Here is a 27,811-nt window from a genome sequence, read left to right on the forward strand (position 1 = left end):
ATCAGCAACTGCCAGCATGAGGTTACTAGGACTTCGGGAGACTATAATAGTAGCAGTGGAGGTCTGCAAGCTATTTTAAATATTTCATAAAGTCTAATATAATCATGCTTTAACAAGTGAGAAAGCTTCACAGACTAACAAAAACATTGAGATTCTTTGCTTTTGACTGAAATGGTATTAGCTCTGTGTGGTGACCCTGGTAATTTCATGCTGATCAGAAGTTTGATAGGCAGTTATATGTGTCTGATTAATAAAACATGGGAGAGCAATGAATTATTACTTAATCTATGCTATTTGCTAGATAAAGTCTTTGAAAACCTAGAATCAATTGGGAAAAAATAATTAACTAAATGCTCAGTAGTGAAATAAGGAGGACAATACTGGCTTGATATTTCTCATATACTGGAGGCTGAGGCAGACTTCCAGGTGGGTTAAGATCCAATAAAAATAAAAGGCAGTTGTTTTCAATAGTAGCAGTGACAACAGTGATAATAATGATGACAAAGACAAAAACGACAATGATGATAGTTAGTAGTTATTAAGAGGCCAGACACAGTGCTGAAATGCTTTATGTGAAATATCTTATTTCATCCTCCCAATAGTTCTAAGCAGATGGAGTTTCATACGTCTTGTCTTTAAGTTGAGTTTCCTCAGAAGAAGATTCAAAGGCAAGAGATTCTGTGCAGGTAGTTTTCTTAGAAGGTGATGCCAGGAAGAACCATTAGGGAATGGAGAAGTGGGCTGGGCAAAGGAAGGAAAGCAGTGGCATTTGTCAGTGAACAGGTTGCTTCTGTGGGCACCTGGGACTCAGTGCTCCTTGACATGACATGTCTGGGGAGACACTGTAGAACGTACCTCTGGGAGGCAACATTTGACTGGCAATGAAGAGAAGGTTTTGATCCAGTGGCCCCTGTTTGAAATTGGTCAGTGACTACTTCCAGGGACAAGCTCTTCCTGTGTGTCCTGGCTGAATGCCAGGTGCCTTCATGTGACTGGAGAAAGTCCTCAGGTAGAGAAGCCCCTAGTGAAGAGTTGTACCAGTAGCATCCACCTTGTTCCTTCTGCCCTGCACATGAGGAAACCAAGACATCATGAGTTGAAGTGACTGTTTGAAGTGACAGACCACTTGAGCTGGTTCTTCCCATAGAATTTGATGACTTCCTATGACTAAACCCCACCAATAAACAGTGACTAACCAGATAAGCACTTATTCTTGGAGGTGCTTTTTTTTTCTTTTTATAATAGCTTCATTGAGGTATGATTCACACACCATACAATTCACACATTTAAACTATACAATTTCATAGTTTTTAGAATATTGACAGAGTTCAACTATCATCACAATTTTTATTTACTTACTATTATTATTGTTAAAGATTTATTCATTTATGCATATAAGAACTGGGGTACAAGCCAGAAGTTCAAGGAGTGAGAGGATTCACCAGAGACAGAGTGGGGAACAGAATAGGCAGACTGACTGAAATACACTGCTGAGGGGAGCAGAGGGCAAGACAGGAGAGGTCTATTGTGCTATGTGGGTAGCTCCCTGGCAGGCTGGGGATCGAACTCATGCTGCAGAGGCTGTGGATAGCTTCACAGCGCTGTGCTTAACCCCTTGCTCCACCAGAGAGGCCCACCACAATTTTTAAAAGTTTCATCACCTCAAAGGAAACCCCCAGGCGCTATGAAACCAATAATCTACTTTCTGTCTCTATGGATGTTTTATATCAGTGGAATCATACATATGTGATCATTTTTATGTGGATTCTTTTATTTACCATAATGTTGTACAAGTCCATCCCTATTGTAGTATGTATCAGTATTTAATTACTTTTTATTACCAGATAGTATTATTTTTGCATGGTCATACCATATTTTCTTTATCTACTTATCAGTTGATGAGTATTTGAATCATTTCTACATCAGAAATAATGTTGCTATGAAAATTAGTTTCTAAGCTTTTATATATAACTGTTTTCATTTCCTTTGGGTATCTACCTAGGAGTGGAATTACTATATTATATGGAAACTCTATTTTTAAGCTTCTGAGGACCTGCCAGGCTCCTCTCCAAAGTGGTCCTGGAGTTTATTGATGACTTTAATCTGCTGTTCAACTGAGCAGGCTGCCTCTCTCTCACTGCTTGGCCAAGGTGAAACATCACTACCATATGCTTGCAAACATAGATTTCAAGAATTCGTAAAGCATTCAGAAAGGATGCCATCAGTGCATTGTCAGAGTTGACTTAAGTTGCTCCTGGATCTCAATGCCTGTGTTTCTTGCTTTTTACTTATAAATGATTAATACTTGAGCTTCATCATTATCCATTAGTTTATGATTATGGGTTGTCTGGTTAACCCTACTGTGTGTAGTGATGCATGTTTTCATCTGAGTATTTTTGGCCTGCAGTTTCTAAATAGCCAGAATTTAAAGTGTATTTGTTGGCACTTAATTAAACATGCATTCTTTTTTGTTGTTGTTTTTATTCAGCACCTGCTGTGAGTCAGACATGGGGCTAGGTGCTGGGAATACAGTGGGGGAACAAAAACAGACACAGTTCAGTCAGAGAAAAATAAACTTTGAGAAGAATGTCCAGGGAAGATGCACTGCTGAATCATTGTTGGGGTCCTCTCCAGAGCCAGCCATTACTGTGTCCTCATAACTCCTCCTAACCCATGGCAAGCTCTGCTCAAAAATGCCACATTGTCGGTTAATACTGTTAGATGACTAAAATGATCAGGCACACAAGAAAGAAGTAGAAAGCCTCTCCCCACTGGAGGACTTGTGACTTAAATAGAATATTTTTTGAGATATAGCTTCCACCTAGAGCAATCAAAATAAATAAAATCCATTAGTGTCTATGAGGACAGTGATGGTTGAGCACCATAGGATTGCTTTCATAGCATTCTCAATTCAATTAAATTTGGAAAAGCAAAAAATTGGCAGTTCTGTGGGTGGATTTTAGAATGCTAAATGAAGACTCTCTGTTAGTTTAATCCATCCGTGCCATTCAGTCATGGATTTATTAATTTTTAATTCTGTCAACTGGACACTACCTTTTCTATGTTCCACCAGAACTTCATAATCCACAACTACAAAATTAAACTCACAATCTACTCATAACCTCCAATCTCATTCCAGTACCAGGCTTACCTCTAAAGCATGCTGCCTATTTTAGCAAAGCAAAGATGCCACTCACAGTGCTGTTGCTTAAGCCACAAACCCAGACATAATCTTTGCTCCTCCACACCCTTCCACCACTCAGTCATGAGATTTTAATGACTGAGCCTCCTGGGTATCTCTCAGGTAGATTTGCTTCTCTCCACCTGTGTGTCTGCTCTATGGCCACAGTCATCTCTTGCCTGTTAATTCTTATCCTTAGTGCATACTCTACTCTCCCACCTTAGCTCCCAAGGGCAGCTGAAGGGATCATCCTTAAGCTCAGGAGTGTCATGTCATTCCCTTAGAGGGCCCCTCAGGGGATAATCATTGCCCCAGGGTAAAGCCCATGTTCTTTAGCCTGGGGGGACCCATTTTTCATGAACTGAACCTGATAAATCCCTCTACTTTTATTTTCACCCCTTCCTGGATCTCAAAGTTGAGCAGAGCCAAACTAAAGCTCCTAAAATGTTCCAGGTTCTCTTACATTGAAGCCTTTGCATATAAGCTGAACCTTAAAATGCACTTTTAAAATAATTTTTGGTTTAGTGGTTTTCCATTCTCTCCTTCTATTAGTTATGATTTGGATTTGGATGACATCACAAAGATCTCAAAATGGCAGTGGCTTCAGTAAATAACATAGACATGCATTTCTTATTCCAGTGATAGTCAAGGCATAAGGCATCCTGCACTGATGTGGTGGCCCTCTCTTTCACTGAGAAATAGAAAAGAGAATCTAAGAGATGAGGGTGGGAAGGGGACCAATTTAAGACTTGGCATTTTCCTTGCTTTCTGGTGTGGTGGAATGTTACTTTCATCCTCATGGTCCTGCTGGCTTGGTTCACTACCACCCTCCTTCCAGTTAGTGGGAAGGTGAGCACATATTCCTTATCTTAAATGTGCATTTGAGAAGCTGTATCCACCACTTCTGCCCATCTCTTTGAATATCAACTGACCACACAACTGTATCTAATCGTAAACAGGAGACACTGGTCTTTCGTTGGTGGATAAATCATAGTTTCTGGTACATTCTTTTTTTTTCTTTAAAGATTTATTTATGTATGCATGCAAGAACTAGGGTACAAGCTAGAGGTGTGGGGGGGGTGAAAAGATTCATGAGAGACAGAGTGGGGAACGGAACAGGCAGACTGACTAAAAATACACTGCTGAGGGGAGCAGGAGGTGAGACAGGAGATGTCTGCTGAGCCATGTGGGTAGCTCCCTCGCTGGCCAGGGATCTAACTCATATTGTAGAGGCTGCGAATAGCTTCACAGTGCTGTGTTTAACCCCTTGTGCCACCAGGGAGGCCCTCTGGTACATTCTTTTATGTAAAATTAATGTGGAGAAAAAAGTAAATTTTCTTTCCAGTCATGAGTACACATTTTGCTGAATGAATACATTTTGGAGTCAGGTATCAGATATTGGAACTTCAGGGGGCTGACAGTAGCACCCCCATCTTACTCAGAGACGTTACATACTTGATCAAGAATGCACAATTTCATTCTCATACATGTCACCTGCTATCGTCAAAGTCCATGTCCTTAGCTGAATAAGCATACAGGGAAATGTATTGATGTTCAGAACATGAGCTTCAGACTCAGAAAAGCCTGGATGCATCAATTAGTGATATTGTGATAATTACAAAGTTCTTTACCTTTTCTGAGTTCATCTCCTCATAAAGCTATTGGCACATTAAGTGGGATAATGCATAAAATGCACCAAGGAAAATGCCAGTGGCTAGCACTTAATAGGTGGTGGCTAGTAGAGGAGATTGCAATGGACAGTTCTTAAACTGCACTGTCGTTATCAGTTATTGCCACTGTTGGAGACATGGCAGCCAAGGAATGGGTGCTGTTTCCATTGTTTATGTCCATTTCCTCGTGAGGCAAGACAAAGTGAAGTCTCTTGACTTTCTCCTTAATCTACCTGCCTGGAAGAATCTGTACTGTCTAAGGCATAGCAAAAGTGCTTTGAGAGATCTCTGCTCCACTCTCAGTAAACTCACAGCTGAGTCACCAAGTACTCACACTCTGGTGTGAGACTCATCTATGCTTGAATCCCAACTCTACCCTCCACCTGATATCTGTCCATGGCAAAAACATTTGACCTCTCTTAGCATCATTCTCTGCTTCTAAAATTCAGCATAATATAAATATCTCCCTCATAGTGATGCTGGGAGGAATCGCTAAAATCATTGCCTCAGAAGTTCTTCAAACAGTTATCCGGTTTACTGCCTATGCTTGATATATGTGAGCAGATTTAAATCCCCCTAGTAAGCTTGGCATTCAGCAGAGGCAGTAGGCATGAAGAGGAGGGAGTATAGAAAAGAGAAATTTAGATGGTAGACTCGCAAGGGCCTAGTGATGGCCCATGGTTGGTGGTATTCCAGAAAGAGAAATCTGGCAAATATTTGAAAAGAAAGTTTACTTTTTCGATAGAATGGTTTACCAGGTAGAAAATACAGCAGAGGAGCTGATGTGAGGGGATAATTAGTGCAATGTTATTGGACATACTGGGTTTTCAGGGACAAAAGGATTCCCTCCTAGAGATGGCCACCAAGTGCTGCTTAGCTGGCCTTGGACTCTGTGGAGATGTCTATGCCCATGACCCTCATTTAAGAGTCATTCAACTCAAGTGCCCAACCACAGTCACAGACTTCCAGGACCAGGGAACCACAATGGTCAGGTGTCAGATAGGTAGGAGGGCTGGTCAACTTGGGGTCAACAAGGCAGATGACCTGCTGAAAGGCCTTCCTGGGCATTTATTATGCTCTTATCTGGGAAAATGAACCCATTTTAGGAGAATTCACCCTGAGGGCTGAATGTGATCTTCCACCAGGTAGATGTTGAAGTGCTTGAAATGAACGAAATCTTACCCCAGGAATTACCTAGTACAAAAAGAGAAGATTAAAGATCAATTTGAAGTGTGCTTCCACTTCTATGGCATTTCTGAAATCCACATTGTTTGGTATTTTGGCGAGGAGAGAGGTTCTCCCAACAGTGTTCGTGGTCTGACAGCTGTAACCAACACCTGACATTTCCCTTTCTGATATAAATAATTATCTTTCTTAGCGATGGCATAGACAAAACAAGAAAATGTCCCCTGTTATTTGAACAACCTCTGCTTCACAATTCACATTCATCTTCTTGCATCTTTCCTACATTTCTAACTCACATTTTGTTTAAAAACAAGACAAAGACGAGAAAGCCTTGGTGATGACAGCAGAATTAAAGGACATTCGATTGGTGGGCGGAGCAACATGGCGGCGAGGAGACGCTGCGAGTAAGATCTCCCATTAAAAAAAGTTAATAGGGAGGAAAAGCGGCAGGTCCCAGTGAGAACTGGGACACGGAAGATAAACAGACGACTCCAGCAAACTGCCCGAAGAAGAAAGTTGCCATAAAAGAGGACGAGAAGGGAGGGAAGCGCAGAACCCTGCTCCCCTCCCCCGCCCACAAAGTCGGCACTCTCCGACCGGCAGAGAGGAGGAAACAACAAACCAAAACGGCCAACAAGAAAAACGGACACAGCAAGCGGGACTGTGAGTGGAAAGGAACTATTGCAGCCACCACACCCCGTGAACGGGAGCTGAGGCGAACCCTGCAGGATCCGCCTCGGAGGTGAGCTCCAGGCGCCATTAAAGAGAGCCCCGCCCAGGAGGAGACCAGCCCCAGCACACAGCCCAGGCCGCCCGGCTGCTTGAAGCTGACAGATGACTCCTGGAAGAACCAGAGGGGAACAGAGAAGCCCACCCAAGATGCCGGCCAGTCCCAACAACACAGTGTCCCAACGCATACGGCAAATTAGAAAACAGACAGTAGGGAGGAGAAGAACCACACGCAACCTAGCAACTCTCCAGAGAAAAAGCACACCACAAAAAGAAAGCCAGCCCCCAGATTGCAAAGACAATAACTTGGAAGAATTCTGAGCCTTCCAGAAAGAGAATTTAAAATTGCCGTGATTAAAAAACTGACAGAAGTCATAAAGGAAAACAATGATAAGGGAAAAATAATCAACGATCAGAAGAATGCAATTGAGTCCCTAGAGAGGGAAAACAATGGTCAGAAGAAAGAAATTGAGTCCCTAAAGAGGGAAGTAAAAGAAATGCAGGAGATCAAAGAATTAATGGAAGAACTAAAGAATTCTGGGAAAAGCAATGAAAGCAGAATAGATGAAATGGAAGAACGAATAAGTAATCTTGAAGACACAGAAATAAAAAGAACCAAAACAGAAAAGGAAAGAGAAGTACGAAGGAAAAAGAACGAAGAAAGACTTCGGGAACTATCTGACTCCATGAGGAAAGGAAATATAAGAGTTATAGGAATACCAGAAGGAGAGGAGAGAGATGTAGGAACAGAGAAAATATTCAAAGAGATAATTGAAGAGAACTTCCCAAATGTGAAGAAGGAGCTGAAAATTGATATACAAGAAGCAAGAAGAACACCAAACTTCCACGACGAAAGGAAAAATACAGCAAGACACATAATAGTAAAGCTCCCAAGAATCCAGGACAAGGAAAAAATAATGAAGCTGGCAAGAGGGAAGAAACAGATAACATTCAAAGGAAAACCAATCAGGCTGACATCAGACTTCTCCGAAGAAACACTACGGGCAAGGAGAGAGTGGAGGGACATAGTCAACAGACTCCAAGAAAACAGATGCCAACCAAGAATACTCTATCCCGCAAAGCTCTCCTTCCTCTTTGAAGAAAGAATATGGACCTTCCCAGACAAACAGAAACTCCGGAATTTCATTGCAACTAAACCCCCACTCCAAAAAATACTACAAGGAGTCCTAAAGCCAGAACCTCAGAGGGACGAATAACAATGAAAGAAGGCCAAAAAAAAAAAAAAAGTTATTAAAAGAATAAATAAATAAAATCAAAGGAAAGACAAACACAATGGCAAATACAGATGTTAACATATCAATATTAACTCTAAATGTAAATGGACTAAACTCTTCAATAAAAAGACACAGAGTGGCAGCCTGGATTAAGAAACAAAACCCAACTTTTGCTGTCTCCAAGAAACACATTTAGCTACAAAAGATAAAAATAGGCTCAAAGTTAAAGGATGGAAAACAATCCTACAAGCAAATGGACCAAAAAAGAAAGCAGGAACAGCTATACTTATATCAGATAAAACAGATTTCAAACTCAAAAAGATAAAAAGAGACCCCAATGGTCACTACATTATGATCAAGGGGACAATACTTCAAGAAGAAATAACACTCATTAACATATACTCACCAAACGAAGGAGCACCAAAATATATCAGACAACTGTTGTCCTCTCTGAAAACAGACATCAGAGAAAACACATACGTAGTGGGAGACTTCAACACACCACTATCAACAATGGATAGATCAACAAGACAAAAAATAAGTAAAGAAACCAAAGCTCTAAATAAGGACCTAGAGCAATTAGGCTTAACAGACATCTATAGAACACTAAACCCCAAAAAAACGGAGTACACATTTTTCTCAAGCGCACACGGATCATTCTCCAGGATCGATCACATACTGGGGCACAAGACAAACATCAACAGATACACCAAGATTGAAATCATATCAACCATCTTTTCTGACCATGAAGGCATCAAACTAGAAATAAACCATAAAAAGAAGGCAAGGAACTTTCCTACCTCATGGAGATTAAAAACCACACTACTGGAAGACCATTGGACTAATGAGGAGATCAAAGAAGAAATTAAAAAATTTTTTGAATTGAACGACAAGGAGGACACTAATATCCTAAATGTATGGGATGCAGCAAAAGCAGTAATAAGAGGAAAATATATAGCAATAGAAGCTCACATCAAGAAACAAGAAAGAACGCAAAGAAACAACCTCATCTCGAAGCTCAAAGATCTAGAAAAAGAACAACAAAAAAACCCCAAAACCAGTAGAAGAAAAGAAATAATAAAAACCAAAGCAGAAATAAATGAAATTGAAACTAAAAAAACAATCCAAAAGATCAATGAAACCAAGAGCTGGTTTTTTGAAAAAATCAATAAAATAGACAAACCCCTAGCCAGGCTCACAAAGGAAAAAAGGGAGAAAGCACAAATAAATAGGATCATCAATGAAAGAGGAGAAATCACAACGGACACAGCAGAAATCAAAAGAATAATCAGTAACTACTATGAACAGTTATATGGAAACAAGTTTAACAATCTAGAGGAGATGGACAAATTCCTACAACTGTACAATCACCCAAAGCTAGATAAAGAAGAAATAGAACACCTAAACAGACCAATTACAATTAGCGAAATTGAAATGGTAATCAAAAACCTCCCCAAAAACAAAAGCCCAGGACCTGATGGATTTACAAATGAATTCTACCAAACATTCAGAGACGAATTAGTGCCTATCCTTCACAAACTCTTCCAAAAAATTGAGAAGGAAGGGACAATACCAAACACGTTTTATGAAGCCAACATTACACTAATACCAAAACCGAACAAGGACAACACAAAAAAGGAAAACTACAGGCCAATCTCCCTAATGAACACTGATGCAAAAATCCTCAATAAAATTTTAGCTATCAGAATCCAACAATGTATCCATAAGATAATTCACCACGACCAAGTTGGATTCATTCCAGGGGCACAAGGATGGTTTAACATCCGAAAATCAATCAACGTTATCCAACACATCAACAAAAAGAAATATAAAAACCATATGATAATATCAATAGATGCTGAGAAAGCTTTCGACAAAGTGCAACACCCATTCATGATAAAAGCCCTTGAAGTTCTTGGGATACAAGGAACATACCTCAACATCATAAAGGCCATCTATGACAAGCCAACAGCCAGTATCATTCTCAATGGTGAAAAGCTGAAAGCAATTCCATTAAGATCTGGAACAAGACAAGGATGTCCACTCTCACCATTGCTTTTCAATATAATACTGGAAGTCCTAGCCAGGGCAATAAGACAAGAGAAAGACATCCAAGGAATCCAAATAGGAAAAGAAGAAGTCAAACTATCACTATTTGCAGACGATATGATATTATACATAGAGAACCCCAAAAACTCCACAGAAAAGCTAATTCAACTCATCAATCAGTTCAGTAAAGTGGCAGGATACAAAATCAACACGCAAAAGTCAGTAGCCTTCCTATACACAAACAATAAATCTGAAGAAGAAGAAATCAAAAAGACCATCCCTTTTGTTATTGAAACAAAAAAAATCAAATATTTGGGAATAAATCTAACAAAAGAGGTAAAGGACCTATACAAAGAAAACTATAAAACACTGTTAAAAGAAATAGAAGAAGACACAAAGAAATGGAGAGACATCCCCTGCTCATGGATTGGAAGAATAAATATTATTAAAATGGCCATCCTACCAAAAGCAATATACAGATTCAATGCTATTCCAATCAAAATTTCAATGTCATTCTTCAAAGAAATAGAACAATTATTGATGAAATTCATATGGAATCACCAAAAACCCCGAATAGCCAAAGCTCTCCTGAAAAAAAAAGAAGGGAATGGAGGCATCAGACTCCCAGACTTCAAACTATACTACAAAGCCATAATCATCAAAACTGCATGGTATTGGAACAAGAACAGACATACAGACCAATGGAATCGAATAGAAAATCCAGAAATAAACCCACAGATTTATGGTCAACTAATCTTTGACAAAGGAGCAAAGAATATGCATTGGAGCAAAGAAAGTTTGTTCAATAAATGGTGCTGGGAAAACTGGGTCGCTACATGCAAAAGAATGAAGCTTGACCACCACCTCACACCATACACAAAAATCAACTCAAAATGGATTAAAGAACTAGACATAAGACCTGAAACCATAAAATATATAGAAGGAAATATAGGCGAAACACTACGTGATTTGCACATCAAAGACATCTTTACAGACACATCACCCAAAGCAGTGATAGTGAAGGCAAAGATAAACAGCTGGGACTACATCAAATTAAAGAGCTTTTGCACAGCAAAAGAGACAATAACAAAAACAAAGAGAAACCCCACCAACTGGGAGAACATTTTTGCTCCCAACACTAATGATAAAGGACTGATCACAAAAATCTGCAAAGAGCTGATGAGACTCAACAACAACAAAGAAAATAATCCAGTCAAAAAATGGGCAGAAGAGCTTAAAAGAAACTTCTCTGAAGAGGAAATGCAAATGGCCAACAGGCATATGAAAAAATGTTCATCATCACTTGTCATCAGGGAAATGCAAATCAAAACTACCATGAGATACCATCTTACACCAGTGAGAATGGCACATATTAAAAAAACTAGCAACAACAAATGTTGGCGAGGGTGTGGAGAAAAAGGAACTCTTCTGCACTGTTGGTGGGAGTGCAAACTGGTCCAACCACTGTGGAAAGCTGTATGGAGATTTCTGGACCTACTAAACATAGAGCTTCCATATGATCCAGCAATTCCACTCCTAGGTATTTACCCAAAGGACACAGAAACATCAATTCCAAAGAACACCTGCACCCCTATGTTTATAGCAGCACTGTTTACAATAGCTAAGCTTTGGAAACAACCCAAATGCCCAAAAGTAGATGACTGGATCAAGAAGATGTGGTACATATATACCATGGAATATTACTCAGCATTCAAAAAAGATAAACACATGCAATTTGCAGCAACATGGATGGCGCTGGAAGGGATCATGCTCAGCGAAATAAGCCAAAAAGAAAAAGAAAAATACCGGATGGTCTCACTCATAGCAGGAATCTAGAAAACTTAAATAAGGGACCAGGAAAATGAATAACTATAAGAAAGTGAAAATCAAAATCAACAAAAAACTATGAACCAGAGACACTTTTAGGGGGGCGGGGGTGGGAGGGGAGGGATTGGGGTCAGAATGGGGGGGCTGCAAGTGTATGGGGAATATAACAATAAAATTTATTAAAAAAAAAAATATAAATAAAGGACATTCACTTTGTCAAATCTGAATGATATTTTGGGGAAACTGGTGATGTCTGCTCCTGTAGTCATTTCCTATTGCTGTTATAACAAAATACCACAATGCTCGTCTTTTAAAATAACCCAGACTGGGGTGCCTCCCTGGTGGCGCAGGGGTTAAAGACAGTGCTATCAAGCTATTGCCAGCCACCACAGCACCAGTTATATCCCAAGCTGGCCAGGGAGCAAACCACGTGGTCAACAGACCTCTCCTGTCTCACCTGCTGCTCACCTCAGCAGTGTTGATTTCAGTAGATCTGACTGTTCTGCTCCCCGCCTCTGATGAATGCTCTCACCCCCCTGTACCTCTGGCTTACACCCCAGTTCTTGTATACATAAATAAATAAATTTTAAAAAATAGCCCAGACTTACTATCTGATGATTCTATATGGTCAGAAGTCCCATTTACCTCACTTGGCTGAAATCAAAGTGCTTGCAGGGCTGTGCACTTTCTAGAGATTCTGGAGAAGAATCTGTCTCCTTTCCTTTTCTAACTTCTGGAGTTTTGTGGTCCCTTCCTCAATCTTCAGTCAGCAAAGTTGCATCTCTCTGACCATTTTTTTTCCTTCAGTCATATGTCCTCTGATTCTTCTGCCTCCTTCTCCACCTTCAAGTGATGACACTGGGCCCACCTGAGTAATCAAGGAAATCTATCTACTTCAAGGTTAGCTGACTGGCCACCTTAATCCCACTTGCGAAGTCCCTTTTGCTGTGTAAATTTACATATTCCTTCCTGTCACTGAGTGGAGAATCTCAGTCGTTTCCAAATTTTAGCAATTATAAATAAGGCAGCTCTGAACATTTGTATACAGGTTTGTGTTTAAACTGAAGTTTCATTATCTGAGTTGAATGCCTAAAAGTGCAGGGCCTGGGTTTCATGGTATCTATGTGTTTAATTATATATAAAGAAACAAAAACAAAAACCTGCCAAACTTTTTTAGATTATGATTTTTACATTCGATTGCAGAGTTTTGAGCAGTGAAGTGATATGCAACCCAAGTGATTAAAAATCCACCTTGTCAGAAAGGTTGAGATGGCTATAGGGAGGGCAAAAGAAGCAGAGAAAGCAGAAGGAGCATCCACCATGATTCTGGTGAGACCCGAGGGTGTCTGCGGGTGTCTGCATGGGCTGGGTGAGTTTGAGGTAAAGAGAAGAAATAGAATAGGCAAGTGCTGAAGCTGTAACTGACATTTGCTGCAGAATTACTTTTGGAAATTGTAATGAGGAGAGGATCTGAGGGGAGTCCTTTGCTTCAGGCTCAAGCAGGTTGGTGAACAGTGGTCCTGTCTTGAGACCGAGAGAGCTTGGGCAGGAGTAAACACAGTGGGGTAAGGGCCATGTGTAATTTGATGTGTCTCTCAGATTTCCAAGTGGGAACGTTAAGTAAATAGTTAGAAATAGGATCCTGGAGCCCAGGGATGATTGGGAAAGAAGACATGGTGGAAAAGGGTGAAATAAATGTGCATGCCCATCATGGACCACTGTCCCCTTGATCTGGACCTTAGAGAAGAATGGTATTTTCTCCTTCCTGCTTCTTTCTTTTCAAACTTTTTACTGACTTAACATTGGTTTATACTGTCATACAAGTTCCAGGTGAACAACATATCAATATCTACATACATTTACATGCTGCATACAACATGTTCACCACCAAAAATCTAGTTTCCATGCTACCACACAGTTGACCCTTCTGCCCCCTTCCTCTCTGGTAACCATCAATCTGTTTTCTGAGTCCAAGAGTTTGTTTTGTTTTGTTTGTTCATTTGCCTTTCAATAAATTTTCCACATGTGAGTGAGTCATGCAGTATTTGTCTTGATCCTTCTGAATAATGCACTTGGCATAATATCCTCAAGGTCCATCCCTGTTGTCATAAATGGCAAGATTTCATCTTTTTATAGCTGAGTAGTATTTCTTTGTGTATTTATACCACATCTTCTTTAGCCATTCAATAGTTTTCATCCCTGGCTTTTCGAAGAAAATCATACCTTAGGTTTCAGATTCAATAGCAAGGGTAGTAATTACAATAATATACAAATCAAAAACAAAGACCCATGGACCCCAAAGTTACATTCTGGTTTATTTCCAGCTTCTCCTAGGGAACATCTTTGTATAAGCACAGCCTAGAGAAGGTTTTTGTCTTTCATTTGTCTATAACAAGGTTGCAACCGTGTCCTCTTTTTTTTAAAAAAAAAAATAACAAGTGTTAATTCAAACAAGTCCATTGTGATTTGTAATTATAGGAAGAACTCAATACAAATTTATTCTAGTATAAGCATCTCTATCTTACATTGTGATTTGGAGAGATGAAAAAATGCTGTAAAATATGGATAGTTGTTTTGTTTTTGGAATATTCCATGTTGGATTCTCAGGTTCTGGGCTGCCTTAGAACATTGTGAGCAGCAGCTGAGAGGCCAGCGCAAATCTGCTGCTGCTTCTATGGCTCCACAGAATTTGAGAGTGTCATTGCACTTCTGCTGCTCTGCAAAACCCACACAGACTTCCTCCCAGCTCACCTTCCACCTCTTGACAAAAAGTTGGAGGTGGAGATATGAGAGTGGATTTCTCACTGTCAATGTGAGGGTGCTGTACACCAGGCCTCCTGATGACAACTGCCACTCTGCCCCATACTCACCTCACAGTGCTCCTTGGAAAACAAAAGGTAGCTGACCCACAGATCTGAGGGCAGAGGACAGAAAGTTAGGTGTCTTTATTTGATTAGGTTTCTTTACACTTACTAAATCCTCTAGATACATAATATGTTAACTTTTGACCTTAAATGATAAAGTATTGGAATGAACTCTCTGCAACTCAAAGAACTCTTATGTCCTCCCTGTGGACACCAGTGGGTGACTCTGTCTTTTGTCCATGAGAATCAACAGTAAGACTTAAAAAAACAAACAGAGGGCTTCCCATGGTGGCACAAGGTGGTTGAGCGCAGTGCTGTGAAGCTGTCCGCAGCCTCTGCAGCTCTGGTTTGATTCCGGCCAGCGAGGGTCCCACATGGCCAGCAGACCTCTCCTGTCTCACCCGCTGCTCCCCTCAGCAGTGTATTTTGTCAGATTGCCTGTTCTGTTCCTTGCTCTGTTTCTGGTGAATTCTCTCACCCTCCCGCACCTCTGGCCTGTACCCCGGTTCTTGTATAAATAAATAAATAAATCTTAAAAACAAAAAGCTTGGTCTTTAGCCCAGGGCAATTAAACCAGAAACCTCTGGGAATCTTCCCTTTCTTGGTCATGAAGCCATGGTAAAGTAACATAGATACTGAGGTAGGACAGATTGTGATCCTCCAAGAGGTATCCAGATCAGATCCCAGGAACCAGTCCATGAATTTTAGCTTATTAGAAAAAGTGTCTTTGCAGCTGTGATTATGCTAAGGCTCTTGAGATAATCCAAATGGAGCCTAAATCCAAGTACTGTAAAGAGTCCTTTTAAGACACAGAGAGAATGAGACACACAGGGAAACAGGTGACGTAACCACAGAGGCAGAGGCAAGAGTGATGTGGACACAAGCTAAGGACCTGCTAGAGCTCCAGGAGCTGGAAAAGGCAGAAAGGATCCTCCTGTGAGCTTCTAGAGGGAGTATGGCCCTGCCCTTACTTGGACTTTTAGCCTCCAGAACTGTGAGCAAATAAATTGCTGTTCTTTTTTTTTTTGTGGTAATTACTTATAGCAACAATAGAGGCCTATGTTAGTTTGCAAAACTAAACAAAGGAATGTAGGAGAAATGGTGTAACAGAATCTCCATGGTGCCAGAGGCCACCTGCCAAGGTGGGTCTGTTGGGGCTGAGGTGGGCTGGCCTTGTGCTTCCCCCACCACAGCCTCACAAAGTCACTGCTAACCTGACATTTTAAGTGAGTCTGTTGGCTTATGTTCTCTCATAGATTGTCTTCCTTTGAATCCGTAATTACAACTGGAATTACATAATAAATTCTATGATGGTAGATTTAAACCTTGACTCTCCAGTAGAATGTAAGCTCCATAGGCACAGAGCCCATATCTGATTCCTGTTTACACATTAAACCCTCCACACCCAGAACTGCATCTGTGGCTCAGTAAGCCCTACACAAAGTTAGCTGAGTGCTTTGCATGTACTGACAAAATGCACACAATCTCCAGTTCCCCTTGGGGTGAGAGACCCAGGGGAGCAGGCTTTTCCTGCCTTGCTTCTGAAGCCCTAGAAGTCACTCTCCTACCAAGGCAACAGCAAGCTCACTGGAAAGCCATATGCAAGAACACGAACTCCTAGCTTGTTCTCACAGCTGGACAAGGCCAGGCAGCATCAGCGGCTGCTTTGTGGGTGTACTGCTCTCCTCTGCTCACACAGGGAGCAGGCAGCGCCCGCGAGAGATGAGGCTTTGAGACCTCATGAGTTATTTTGTGCGCACAGTGCTATGCCTCTCAATTAGTACCATGTAATCCTCAGAAGGCTGGAAAGGAAACCCATGCCAAAGAGAAAAAGGAATGGAGATGGCTGAGATCTAATAAGCCCATCGTGGACCCCGTTCTGTACTTAGGAAACAATCTGAATAGTAGAGCACCAGGAAGAAAGAGGCAGAGACTAATGTAATTTTCTTGAAGTCCCCTATAAAGTATTTTATTCTGTAATACAGCTACATTTGTGAAATGGCTTTATCTTGAAAGATCCCAAAGGGTTTACTAAGCTGAAAAGGAAAATATCAAGTATATGGCAATCTCAAAACACCACCAATGTACTTTTGTGATAAGGAGTGGGGACTTTGTGACAGCAGGTAGCCATCTTTAAAAGCTGATAGTGGCTTATCCTGTTAAACCCTCAGGGAGAAGTAAAGAGAGAGAAAAGATAATGGCTCACATCGCTAAGAGTCACATGGGCCTTCTGTATTAATAAGGGCTGTGACTTTCTTTCATCCACCAAGTGAATTTAAGGGAGTGACTTCTATCAACATCACTCTCCCCACTTGAAATATCTACTTGCAACACTTCTTCATAGAGAGAGAAAATGTATGTTAAGCTTTCCGGGGTTAATGGAGTTCAGGGGCAGCCAGTGTAACTTAAAAGACATGCATTTTAAAGCATAAAACATAACAACCTACAGTTTATCCAGAGTTAAATACTATTTTCTACCCAACTTTTACCTAATCCATTCCTTCCAAAATGCCTGATGCTAGCTTTTCTGCTTTGTGGTTGTCCTGGTTTGGATATGATGATATCAACTTCCTGTGCATTAAAGGAGGCTGGCGTGGCAGGGGCAGTTAACTGGCAGGAAGGGAAGTCATTCTTGACCATCTTCCAAAAAGGCAAATGATACAACTTTAGTAATGACCATGTGTTGTAAAGAAGACACAGTATAACAGTTAAAAAGTAAAAAAAAATGTAACTTTTTTCTCTTCAAGAATATTAAAACTGACTCTAACCCCAGCAATGTTCCTTCCAGTCTTCTCTGCCATTTCTCCCAGCCCATTTCCACTCCCAGCCCAAACTGCCTCTTGTGTTTCCACTCTTCTTTCCTCCCCACATGCTCTTCCAAAGTTCTGGGAACCAGGTTAGTAAAGAGAATGCTCTCCTCAGCTTGAGGGAAACAAGAAGCCATGTTGGGAAAGTGGAATTTATTCAAAAAAAAAAAACCCTTAAAAACTATTAAAAAAAAAAACTTTTAGTTTGACTATATTACTATCCACCAATTTTTTCATAAACTAGTATTTTGAAGAGAAAGTTGGAACTTATAGCCACGCCATCCAGTAGATCTAATTGCGCAGGGACAGCCTGAAATTTGCAAAGCATGTCAAAGCCCTGCAGTTGACCAGTTGGAGTCAACAGAGCTACTTGGGAGACAGACTCCAGAACGTCCCAAGCTGTGTTGTCTTTATTCACAATTCCTCACCCCGAGAAGTGAGGAATTTATTCCCATTTTATTAATGAGAAAACTGAGGCTCAGCTAGGCTAACTAACTTGTTCAGAGTCACACAGCTATTTAATCAAGATTCCAGTCCAGATTGGTTTGGGTCTTTCTTCTGTAACTCCAAAGGTCTTCCAAAACATACAGATATTTATTTTTATTTTTTATTTTGAAATGAATTCAAATATATGAGAAAGTTTCAAAAAGAATAGAGATAATTCCTTTATATCTTTAACCCGGATTTCTGAAATATTAACATTTTCCCATATTTACTTGATTTCTGTTTCCCTACCTCCACCCATTGGAGAAAAATCACAAACTCAATGGCCCTTTACCTCTGATCTGTAGAAGGGCATGTTCCAAAAACAGACATTGTTTTTCCTCTTACAGATCCATAGAACAATGATGAAATTAAAAAATTAATATGGTTGAAAGAATATTATCTAGTCTAGAAACCTTATTCAGATTTGGCCAATTATGGCCCTAATATTCTTGATAGTACCTGAAAATAAGTTCTGACTCAGGACCCAATCAAGGATCTTAACTTGTGTTTAGAACTCATGTCTCTCTGGCTTACTTTTAATCTAGAGAAATTCCTCAGCTTCATTCTATCTTTCAAGACCATGACATATTCTACTAGTATAGGCGACTTATTTTGTCTACTAGCCCACAGTTTGGATGTGTGCCATGGTCTACAATTAGCTCCAGGTCATACATTTATGGTAAGAATGCCACAGATGCATACCTGAGTCCTGTAGAATTAGGAAGCGCAGTGTCTACTAGGGTAGTATCTGTCAAGCCCCTTCTACAGAATCTTGACATTTTCTCCCTTTTCATTTACAATTATAAGGAGGAATGTCCAGATTCACAAATATCTTGTTTCTTTTCAAGCCTTCAGTGACCATATTTTCCCAAAACAGTCTTTTTGTGATCGTCAAATGGTAATTTTCTAATCCCATGATCCCTTCTACATTTATTAACTGGCGTTCTAGTTTGGAGAAGAGCTTTCCTTACCCTCCCCCTCATGTGCTAACTTATTCACATGTTTAAAGTTGTATCAGCAAGGACTAAGGATCCTTATTTTATGCTATGGTGTTAGAATCAGCTGTACCATTATCTTTTCTCACGCTCCCATTGTTCACCATTTGCCCAGTGGGAGGTCAAATATATATGGTTTTTATACCCAAGGATCCTAACACTTCAAACCTTATTGCTTCACTTATCTGCAATCTTCCACTTCCCTGTCTTGAATCCTTTAACTGGAGAATTCGTTATTTTCTGAGAACTCCGCAAACCCAGTGATCCAGTTACTGCTTGTTCTTGCTGACTAACTCCTGATTTTTTTTTTTTTTTTTTTTTTTAAGCTGGTAGTGGAGGTGAGGGGAGTTAAGTGGCAATTCTCCTAGGAGGCAACACTTACGCCCTGCCAGCTGCTGGGAGGCACAGGGGAGGTAGACTACAATCTCTCCTGAACACTTTTTCCTTTCTCATTTCTCTATACTTTTGAACAATCCTACCCTCTACCCAGATTAATTCTATCTCCCTACATTAACCTGGAAAGGAACTTTGACTCCAAGACCCATCTCTTCCTCTGTAAAGCCATCTCCACTCCCTAGGCAGAACTAATTATTTCTTCTTGGCAGCTCAATACACCTTTGGTACAGCCTTTTATTACAGAATCTATCACAGGGCATTGTAGTTTCTCTCTCTCTCTCTCTTTTCTTTCTTTTTTTTTTTTTTTGCCTTTTCGTTGTCCTTGGGAGTCTTTTCACAAGTGGGTTCTTATACATACCTACATACAGTAGTAAAAAACATTATTGAACATTTAAAATGCATTAGAATCTAGATTCAGTTCTTCTGTAAATCAGAGGTCAGGAAAAGTTTACTGACCTCTATGCTACTTTACCTCTCTAGCTTACTTTAATCTAGAGAAGTTCTTCAGGTTAGCATTTGACATGCAAGGTATTGCAGGGGGTATGGGGGTGATCGTGGGTGATGGTTTTGTGGGTGATAATTTCTCTTGCAGCCAGTTATCTCTGATGGTGGAAGCCCCCATCAGCAAGACATAAATCAATGAATATGGCTGTGTTTCAATAAAATTTTATTGACATTAATAGGAATTGGATGGTTTTGCCCTAGGGCCATAGTTTGCTGAGTCCTGATCTCTCCTGCTTCAAGATCTCCTCAGTAATTGAATCACCTGAATGTTCCTTTCCCCTGCACTGGTAGTTTTTTCCCCCTGACTAAAGCTGGCATACCCTTAAGGGTTAAATAAAACCTTACCTGAGTGGTGGGAGAAAATTGCTCCCAGACCTACTTAATAGGTTAAATTCCAGATCTGCACTTCCCAGAACCCCTTACTAGTTCCTATCCTAGCACTCTTCACTGCTCCCAATAAATTCAGTGTCTGTCTTGTACACTTCAGTGAGATTATCACAAGAGCATGTCCTCACTCCCCGTGCCTGGGATCAAGCACAGAACTTAGTGCAAAGAGTGCGCAAACCAATGACAAAAGGCTTTCACACTGAGCAGCTGGCACAGTCTTCAGCAGTCACTGAGCACCCCACTGTCCACTGGTATTCCCCTCTTTACAACTCCAGAGGTTTTAGCCTCATTTACTTGCTGTGGAAGAGCACACCCTGGGAGTAGCCCTCAACCAGAGTAATAAGTGTAGAAATACCCCAGCTGCCTCGTTCTTTGGATGTGGCAGCTCTTAAGCTCTCAGTAAGATGCAGCTCCAGTTTCCCCACACTGAGAGTTAATTTGATAACTTCTTGTTGGTTGAATTATCTCCCTACCTCATTTCTTGTTCCCTTAGAAGTGCTCCCTTTACTTTCCTAATAAAGAACTGGCACTTCAATCCTTGTTTTAAGTTTGGAGGAGACAAACATAATCTGTACAACAGCTTTGTGGGATATATCACCACCTATACTTTAAAAGTTAAGGACTGCAAGGTAGAGGGATTTAGGCGACCCAGCACATGCATAGAAGCGTAGGCTCCACACCCCTTACTCCAATTCCTGGATGTCATGTGTAATCCACCAGGTTGCTCCCAGCTGACACTCAGTCAGTGTGATTGGATGACCAAATGTCTTTCTGATATAAACCCATCCCCACATTTCACCCTGAATCCAAATGGTATATTCTCAGTCATAATACAATGTGAAACATATCATTCTGTTTAGATAAGAATGAAATGTAAAAAGTCCAGACATTTAAGTCAGTTGGATTATTTCCTCATAACTGTCAATGCCCTTAGGTGCTACCTCTTCCAGATTCTGTTTGAACAGTGGTGTATCATCCAAATCCCAGTCTTGCAGCAATTGATTGTGCATGGCCATTAACCTTGTTTGCAGTGATTGCTTTGCTCAGAGGAGGATTTACTTGGGAGGCAAACCTCTTCAGGTGTTTAAGGCATTAACCCTCTAGCTCAGAAAGTCCTGCATAGCTGGACCCAGCTATAAGCTCTTTTGTTTCTCTTTCTCACAGCACCCTGCACAGATGGATTTTGAACAGAAGGTTTAGATAAGAACCGCATGGGGTGAGGTTGACTCCAAAACCAAAATTCAGGGGTAGAGATTAGATGCAGGTCAGGACCATGGGTCCTATGGGAAATAGACCAACACTAGAGAAGAAAATGGGCCCTAAACAGGTTCCATCACTGCTGCTATAGAGAAAGGAACAGGCAGAACAAATCCGAGTGCAGCTTGTGTTTGGGTGAGAAAGAGAGTTGTCAGAGTAAGACGAGGGAAATGTTTGTTGCATTTCTACAGAGGCTCTTGCTTTTCTAGTCCCATTTCCACGGCTGCTCTGCCTAGCTATAATGTAAAAATTCTTCAGTAGAATAGCACTCTGGGTGAGCTCAGTCTCTGGAGCCAATTGCTGCTCACTATGGCACTGGGGAAGGTATTTTACCCATCTCCTCACTAACCCTCACATGCAAAGTAGAATAATAATGGCTTTTTCCCCATGGATTTGATGGGGGGAGAAAATGGCTAACTTCACGTGGATTGCCAGGGACATTGCCTATCATGTGAAAGAAATTCAACTTGCATGAGCTGTTTTCAATATTATAGGTGGTAGTATTAGTCCAGAAACATCGAGTTGGCACCATTCCAAGAATCAATGCCATTTGATTACAAAGTAGATCTCAAGGCAAGCATCCCCTTGTCCTGAACACCACTAAGAATGAGAGCGTATTCATCTCTTTGCTAAAATTCATGTAAAAAGCTCTCTCACATGCCTGTGTTTTGTTATTTAACATCCATGAAGGGAACCAGGTCGTTCAGGCACAACTCAGTTTTAATGAACTTGTGCAGGCTGCTCAAGATCACCCCTTGATTTCATCTCTAAGTGTTCAAAACGATCACTTTAACGATCTATTCTGGAGTCTTGACCCGGAACAATGTCAATCTCAGTGTAGAATCCCAGAATCTAATGCTGCCTTTTGAAATATTTGGAGTCACTCTCTCTATCCCCTGGCTCAGTGCTCCACTCTGCTGCTGCTTCCCTGCATTTTATGTTACTAAGTGCTGCTTGACAAACCTTCCCCCAACTTGGGGAACTTGGGGTTTCTTTCTTTTCTACCCATATCAGTTCTGCCTTTTTATTTTGATGATTACTTTTTTTTTTTTCCTTTTTGGCATTTTGTCCGGAGCAGTTAGAAACAGAACAGGGTTCTCTTCTCTTTGCCACCCCTCTCCTTTGCTCATCTGAAAGAAACAAGCTTTATGATTCAGCATTTTAAGACCTATTCAGGTGTCCTCGGCAGTTTCCTTACGTGTCAGTTCAGGTGCGACACCCACTCCAGAGGCCTTGTTTTCCCCTCATTCACTGTGCAATTGAACTGAACATATCAGGGACTCACTGTGAGTCAGGCATCGGCTACACGTCAGACACAAAAAGGAGAACAAGATGAATCCTGCTCTCGAGGAGCCCAAGGCAAAGCGAGAGGCAGCCAGACAGATAAGGACAGTGGCAAGAACCCCGTTCAGTATCTACCACCACAGACCTGAGCATCTCTAGGCTGTGGGCGTGTGAGCAAGTCTCTCAGCTTTCTCCTTCACTCTCTTTATGGTCCCGGCACACCCCATGCCTTTCTCTCCCACAGGCAGCTGTCAACACGAACCAGTCCATCTTTTTACTTATTCATGCAAGCTGCATATTGCCATTTTATATATGAATGTTTAGTCTTGAATTAATATAAGTACATACCTGTGGCATGTACCTTATTCTATTTTTACTTCCCTTCACTACACACTCTTTTTAGGATGTTATCACCCAGGCTATGCTTTTAGCCCCTGCAATTCCCTCTGGGTGGTGTGTCCTCCAAACATCACTGTTGATGCTGTCAGCATGGAACATGCAGCTGTGATCCCCAACACCTCCAATAACCTCCAATGACAGTGACACACTGTCGACTCCCCGGTGGCTGGGCATGAGAAGACCCTGAGTCTTACAGACCTGGGAATAGAGTTCCTAGGTCAGAGACAAGGTAGGCAGAATGGTGGCTCTCAAATGTCCATTTTCTAATTCCCAGAACTCGCGAATCTGTCACTTGAGTGGCAAAGGAGACTCTGGATATGCTTCAGGACCTTGAGATTAGTCCTGGACTGTGGGTGGGCCCAGTGTCATCACTGTTGCCCTTATCAGAGAAAAAGAGACTTTTTTTTTTATTGGAGTGGGAGAGGAACTCAGAGTGGAAGAAGGGGAAATTGCCAAGAAATTAGATGGTCTCTAGAAGTTGGAAAAGGCCAGGAAATGTCTTGTCCCTGGAGACTCCAGAAGGCACACAGCCCTTCCGACACCTTGACCTCAGCCTGCTGAGATCCCCGTCAGACTTTTAATCTCCAGAACTGCAAAGTAACACATTGGTGGTATTCAAAGCCTCTAAGTGTATGGTGATTTGTTACAGAAGCTTTAGGAAAGTTCCACATTAGGTGCCCCTAGACTTACGTTGACTGATATGGTGCCAGAAGACTCTCTAGAGTGATGGCCCTGATCTACTCCCCAGGGCTGGGCAGAAGGATTGCCATCCCCTGTATTCACACCCATGGTATCATTTGGTCTAATCCAGTTTTTTTTGTTGTTGTTTTGTTTTATCCCTGTTAGTTGTAAGGATATAAAAAAACAAATAATTGACATAAAGTCAGCATTTCCTACACCACAGTGAGGTGCGTTAGGTGGGACAGGCTTGGCTTGGAGCCCCCCCGCTGTTGTGGCTGGTCTGGGCACAATGGCAGGTGGGGTGGGACGTGGACATGATCAGGATGCCTGAGGGGGCTTCCAAGGGGCGTGGACAGGGAGAAGACACAAAACCTAGGCTCCCCAGGAGGACACAGGACTTGGTAACTCCATGTAAGTGAGAATCTTGGAAAGCAGAGAGACAGTGGTGAGAGGCAGGCAGGTCATCATCCCCTGTTCCACAGCTGGCCTGTGACTGGGTGAGTCCCTGGCCTCTCTGACCCTTGGTGTTTTTCTCTGTATTACAGTGATAAAAATAATCTTACTCTGCTCACAGGATTGCTGTGACGTTCTGTGATATCCAGAATGTAAAGCCATAGTACATTTGCATGTAGGTAGTTAGCACCCAATAAATGATGATGATGATGAGATGATGGCAAGGCTCTCATCATCACTATAATTACAGTAACTATAGTTTCTTACATTTCTCAAACCAGTCCTTCTTAATTTGCGTTATCCTTGCTGACCTTGTTCTCCTTTCCAGAGAGTAATGCACTGTGACCGATTTTCATTTTTAAATGTGAATAATTTTATACATTATTTTCAAGTAAATCTCCCCTTCCCCTATACTGCACCCCCAAACACACACACACACACACACACACACACATATACTTCATCCCTAAAAAGTCATCTCCTATTAGGATTGCTCACATCATATTGCAATTAGACAGTCTTACTTTTCTGACACCAATCCTGCAAAATCTCCCCCTCAACAGTTTTGGGACTAATTAATGCATGAGAGGAGAGAAAAACAGGGTCTATATAAACAGCAAAAACCAGAGCTGTAAGGGTTCCATGCAGTGAAGGGATGAAAATGCCATTCAGAAGGCCAGAAACAAGTGAGAGAGAAAGGCCAAGGCATTAAGCAGGGAAGAAAGAAAGGCATTTTTGGAGATAAACTTTTCAGAGTAGAAAGTAGGTGACTTAGGAGGCAGTTGATAAGTCTTCATCAGGCAGACAGGAACTCTGGAAGAGGCAACCCAGCAGGGAGCCTGCTTTGAAGGGCTGACCTCTGAAGAAGTTAACTAACACCAGCTCCTCCATCCAGGGCCTCCTGGAGCCTTTCTAACTTGCCCACAAGGAGGCATTTTCTCCTCCTCATGTTCCTCACCTTTCTCTTCTTACCCCTGTAGGAGAATGTGTTGCTTGCAGCTATGATTGTGTTCTGGGTGAGACAATTTTCTAATCATTCCCATCATGGATTAAAATAATAATTATTGACCATTCACCCTGTCTCTGTGCTAAGCACTTCCATGTATTAGATAAATATACCTCATGACATGAATGCCCATTTTACAACTGTGGAAACTGAGGCAGGTAGAGATTTAGAGTCCTATTTATAGACATAAGTAGCAAATGATGAAGGTGAGATCTGCATTCCAGCCTGACTTCTGAGTCAGGCTGTTGAGGTTCTTTTACCCCCAAAAACAAGTATAGTGCTGGACACAAAGAAAGCATTTGACCAGTGTTAGATTTGTGAACAAACTGCAGCACCTGGAATATAGCTAGCTGGGCAGAAGGTGCTAGAACCAGGACTCTACCCTCAGTGGGGAAAGGGAGCTTATTCTAAGAGGAGGAACTGGAACTCTTGGTGGTTCAGTCTGGCTTTTCATATCTATTCCAGGCATTCTCACCCCCTGCCTCCCAAGACTGCCAAGAAAAGAAACCAAAAATTGCATCTTTCCTCTTTTAAACAAACTCACCAGTGGAATACATTCTAAAAACCTATCCTGCAGTTATTCTTGAAGAGTTCAGAGCCAATCACGTTAGCTACTTCCCAAGATTAAGTCCCCTTTTCAATTTCCCCTGGATCTACCTTTCTGGGATGGCCCAATAAGGAGTTCCTGCCGCTGGCCCAGTGTTCCCCCTGGGCTGCAGGGTAGGATGGGACCTGGATGAGTGAGGCAGCCGGCCCCAGCCCACGGAGGTACAGAGAGGCCCAACTCTGAAGTAAATGCTTCATAGTCAGTTCACTGTCAATGTTAAGTTGTTAAGAATCTGGTGACCCTTGTCCTGCCTGGCCTTTCTGAACAAGGGAAGCAATGTGACTTGAATAAATCTGGGCTGAAATTAGCAGGACACAGCCAAGTATGGCACAACCAAGGCACCATTTATACATGTGTGGGAAGAATGTGGGGGGCTCCCAAGAGCGGTACAGCACTCCGGATTACTAGTAGCAGGGAGCAGTGACCAGCCCTGGCCTGACCTTGTGCCAGGTGGGAGCCCTCCTAGAACTCCTGGAGAGAACCAGACCTGCAGAACTTGCCGACAGTGCTCAGGTCTTCAGTTGAGAGACACAGTCGGGTGGAGGGGAGGGATAAATCTCTGCTTTTCCTCCCTGTCTTTCCTCCCCTGTGGTTTTTGCCATAGGTGACATCTAGAGGGTCAGGGATGGATGGAGTCTAAAAGGCCAGTCTCAAGAATGGTGAAGGGAAGGGAGAAGATCCAACTGAGCAATCTAGACTCATGGTGGCTGCCCAGGAGACAGTGTGTTGATGATGGCTAGGTTAATAGGGGTACCATTTAAAATCACTGAACAAGGTCTGTAAAAATACCAGAGATGAGGGCCTCCTGGTGGCACAAGGCTTTAAGCGCCACACCATGAAGCAATCTGCAGCCTCTGCAGCACGAGTTTAATCCCTGGCTGGCCAGGAAGCAACCCACATGGCGCAGCAGACCTCTCCTGTCTCGCCCCCTGCTCCCCTCAGCAGTGTTCTTCGGTCAGTCTGCCTGTTCTTCTCCCCACTCTGTCTCTGATGATTCCTCTCACCCCCTACATCTCTGGCCTGTACCCCAGCTCTTGTATGCATAAATAAATAAATATTTTTTTAAAAAATACCATATATGTGATGTTGAGGGCTCCTTCCACGGCAACACAGTGCTAGACTTTTAATCAAAACACCTCTCTCCATCCTTCCGACAATCTTGTGAGCTAGCGACCACTTCTGTGTGGTTTGAAGGCAGCTGAGACATAGACGGTTTCAGTGACTTGTTCAAGCAAAGTCCCCTTCACAGCCAGAGCCCCTGGACTTCGTAAAATGCATCCTTGAAGGGTACCTTTGTCTCCATTAACCTTCTTGTCTTCCCTGATCCTCGTCTTTCAGTGCTCATGACTTCATAATGGGCAAGGAAATGCTTGTTCCATGGCCACCATTCATGAGAGCTAAAAGGACACAACAGCTCTCTGCCAACTCTGTGTCAGGAATTCCTGATGGCTGTTCCCTGCTAATCTAGTACATTAGATACTTTGGGTGTTTTGTAGTTAATGATTCAGGACAAAACACCACTGTTGCTTTTTTTTCGCCTGCCCCCAAATTCTGCCAAATCAGCACAAAAGCAGACTGGGAGCCTCAGCAGCTCCATTATGGGGTCTCAGCCTCTTGGAATGAACCTACATGTATACAAATATTAGCCCAGGGCAGTTTTCAAAAGAATCTTCATTTTTACAGGGACACTTTCCATTGAACTCGTTGCTGACTCTCACTCAGTTATTTTAAAATGATTCAAAAAGAGGGAAATAATGAACTTCCATTTTGCCTTCCTCAAACATATCTCAAAATGAAATTAATTCTGAA

The 27,811-nt window shown here is 41.7% G+C and overlaps 1 protein-coding gene and 1 long non-coding RNA gene across 3 annotated transcripts in view; one reads left to right on the plus strand and one right to left on the minus strand.

Annotated features, from left to right (window-relative positions):
* CDH13 (cadherin 13) overlaps positions 1-27,811 on the plus strand; it is a 953,577-nt gene that overhangs the window by 294,991 nt on the left and 630,775 nt on the right. The window lies entirely within an intron of this gene.
* LOC119249132 (uncharacterized) lies at positions 541-27,389 on the minus strand. Of its 2 annotated transcripts, XR_005126077.2 has the most exons (4): positions 27,076-27,389; positions 17,230-17,380; positions 14,747-14,790; positions 541-1,066 (listed from the first exon to the last, which is right to left on the minus strand). It is a non-coding gene; the product is annotated as an uncharacterized LOC119249132 (long non-coding RNA). The 2 variants fall into 2 exon arrangements; XR_005126076.2 differs by lacking the exon at positions 17,230-17,380.

Source organism: Talpa occidentalis, unplaced genomic scaffold (genome assembly GCF_014898055.3).
Source record: "Talpa occidentalis isolate TD23 unplaced genomic scaffold, MPIMG_talOcc4v2.1 talOcc4.17, whole genome shotgun sequence".
Classification (NCBI taxonomy): domain Eukaryota; kingdom Metazoa; phylum Chordata; class Mammalia; order Eulipotyphla; family Talpidae; genus Talpa; species Talpa occidentalis.